This window comes from Asparagus officinalis, chromosome 7 (assembly GCF_001876935.1).
Source record: "Asparagus officinalis chromosome 7, Aspof.V1, whole genome shotgun sequence".
Lineage (NCBI taxonomy): Eukaryota > Viridiplantae > Streptophyta > Magnoliopsida > Asparagales > Asparagaceae > Asparagus > Asparagus officinalis.
Genome location: NC_033800.1, coordinates 140,959,365 through 140,962,715, shown reverse-complemented (window position 1 = coordinate 140,962,715; position 3,351 = coordinate 140,959,365).

The following is a 3,351-nucleotide window of genomic DNA, read 5'->3' as shown; positions in this document are numbered from 1 at the left end:
ATTGTTTGCATATATAGAGTTTGATTGAGTATAGTTACAGATCCTATTCTTTAGGAATACAATTCTAGTTTGTTAGTAGTTGTTACAGAAGAATTCAAAATTACAAACAATTCTATAGGAGGAAGTTTAGATACTGTGATACTGCCGGTATGCTGTTGTAGGTAGATTAGGTTGTTGTAGACAGATTAGACTTAGTCGTTAGACTTAGTCTTGACACTCCCCTGCAAGTTGAACGGCCAAGCTTGGATGGACAACTTGTTCCTTAAGTCCTGAAATCTTTGACTGCTGAGACCCTTGGTGAAGATGTCCGCTAGCTGATCCTTGGTAGATATAAAACGAACACTGAGTTGTTTGGAAGCAACACGCTCTCGGACAAAATGGTAATCAATTTCAATATGCTTTGTGCGAGCATGGAAGATTGGATTTACCGTGAGATACGTAGCCCCTAAGTTATCACACCAAAGAGTGGGTGGAGGCATTTTTGAGTAACCAAGCTCTTTTAGTAGAGATTGAATCCACATAACTTCAGCAGTTGCAATTGCGACGCCCCTGTATTCAGCTTCAGTGCTAGATCGGGAAACTATCTTTTGCTTTCGTGCACTCCATGAGATGAGGTTGCCACCAAAGAAAATACAATAACCACATGTAGATCTACGATCATCCGGACATCCAGCCCAATCCGAGTCTGAATATGCATGAATTGTGAGACTAGTGGGTATAGACAGAAGCAAGCCATAGTTGATTGTATTTTTGAGGTAACGAAGAATTCGTTTAACAGCAGACCAATGAACTTCACGAGGGTCATGCATGAACTGGCATACCTTATTGACAGCTACTGCAATGTCTGGTCTAGTGAAAGATAAATACTGTAAAGATCCCACAATACTTCGATATTGTGTAGGATCACTGTGAGGCGGTCCATCATATTGAGAGAGTTGACTATTTGCTGCCAGGGGTGTGTTAATGGGCTTGACACCATCGAACTTAGTACTCTGTAACAGGTCCAGAATATATTTTCGCTGAGATAGAAAGAGGCCATTGCGATTTGGAAGGACTTCGATACCCAGAAAATAGCTTAATGGACCCAAGTCCTTGATAGCAAAGGTAGATTGGAGCTGGGTTATCAGTGTGTTGATATGATTTCCAGGTGTGCCTGTTACGATTATGTCATCAACATATATCAGAATAAAGAGAGTTGAATCACCATTTTGTCTTGTGAGCAGAGATGAGTCGGCCTTGGAACTGACAAAACCAAGACTGCAAAGATATCCGGTGAGTCTTGAATACCATGTTCTAGGGGCTTGCTTGAGCCAATAGAGAGACTTTCGTAGGCGACAAACATGCTGTGGAAATCTTGAATCTACATACCCTGGTGGTTGTTTCATGTAAACTTCTTCTGTGAGATAACCATGAAGGAAAGCGTTTTGAACATCCAATTGACGGAGTGCCCATTTGTTCTTTAGTGCAATGGTGAGGACAAGCCGGATTGTGCAGGGTTTGATCACGGGGCTGAAAGTTTCTCCATAATCAATTCCTGCTTGTTGATTAAATCCTTTTGCAACAAGGCGAGCCTTGTAGCGATCAATAGTGCCATCAGATTTTCGTTTGATATGAAAGACCCATTTGCATCCCACAATGTTCTGATTGCATTTGGCAGGAGTGAGGGTCCACGTGCCATTCTGTAACAAGGCATTGATCTCCTCATCCATAGCTCTACGCCATTGAGGATGTGAGGGTCCACGTGCCATTCTGTAACAAGGCATTGATCTCCTCATCCATAGCTCTACGCCATTGAGGATGATTCTTTGCCTGTGTGAAGCATGTTGGTTCCTCCAATTCTGCATTCTGCAAAGGGTGTTTAGTGGCATACAAACATAATCTATTAACAGGTTTACGTATACCATCTTTTGCCCTAGTAACCATATGATGTTGGGGAATGAGGTCGTGTGTAGTAGAGGTTGGAGCAGTAGGTAGTGGTTGGGTGCATGAAGTGATAACTTGAAGTGGTTCACTATTTGGTGAGGCATGTGTGATTTCATTTTGGGTCAGTGGTATTTGTAAAGGTACATTCGGTAAAGTAGGATTGGGTATGGGAGATGTTTGTGAGGTGGATAAGATGGGTAAAATGGATGGGTAAAGTAGGATTGGGTATGGGAGATGTTTGTGAGGTGGATAAGATGGGTAAAATGGATGTTGTTTGTAAAGGGGCAGTGGGTATAGAAGCAGTAGATGGGTAAAATGGATGTTGTTTGTAAAGGGGCAGTGGGTATAGAAGCAGTACTTACATTGGGTGGGCTGCTGTGCACTGCCGAATAGGGGAAGATTTCTTCTTCAAAGATGACGTGGCGAGAGATGTACAGTCTTTTGGATTGTCGATGATAGCACATATAACCCTTTTGAGTGCTGCAATAGCCAATGAAGACACAGTCAAGAGATCTTTTCTCTAATTTATTCGAGGCATAGAGTCTGAGATATGGGTAGCAAAGACACCCAAAAGATTTTAACGCATTGTAGTCTGGTGTGGTACCAAAAAACAATTCAAGAGGAGTTCGACCCTTCAATGGTGAGGATGGTAGTCTGTTTATGAGGTAGCAGCTAGTGACGAAGGCATCAGCCCAAAATGTTAAGGGCATTGATGCATGGTTTAACAAAGAGAGACCAGACTCAACAACATGTCTGTGGCGTCTTTCAGCTAATCCATTTTGAGCGGAGGTGTGTGGACATGTAAATCGATGGAGAACACCACTTTGAAGTAGAAATGGAGTGAATTTCTTGAATTCAGTTCCGTTGTCTGTTTGAAAATTTTTTATCTTTTTGCCAGTGAGATTTTCGATTTGTAACTTAAACTGTATAAAGACAGTAAGAGCATCACTTTTGTGAGATAAGGGATAGACCCATGTGTATCTACTGAATGCATCCATTAATAGTAAGTAATACCGAGAGCCATTCCTTGAAAGCATTGGAGCAGGACCCCACAAATCTGATACAATTAGTTGTAATGGTTCTTCATAAACTGTGGAACTCAAAGAAAAAGGCAATTTATGACTCTTGCTAAGACGACAAGCATGACAAAATAATGTGGACTTATTTTCTACAGGCAATGAGTAGGTGGACATAATTTTATTGACGGTTTTGAGCATCGGATGGCGAAGCCGGTGATGCCACAACGAAACTGACTCTAATTGAAAAGCAGAAGGAGAACTAGCTGGCTTGTCAACAAAATGATATAATCTGTCCCTATTCGTGCCGTGCAACAGCGGTTTCCTCGTTTCGTGCCGTGCAACAGCGGTGTCCCTGTTTCCTGATCCTTCACAATAAAAGAATATGGGTGAAATTCAAAAAATACTTTGT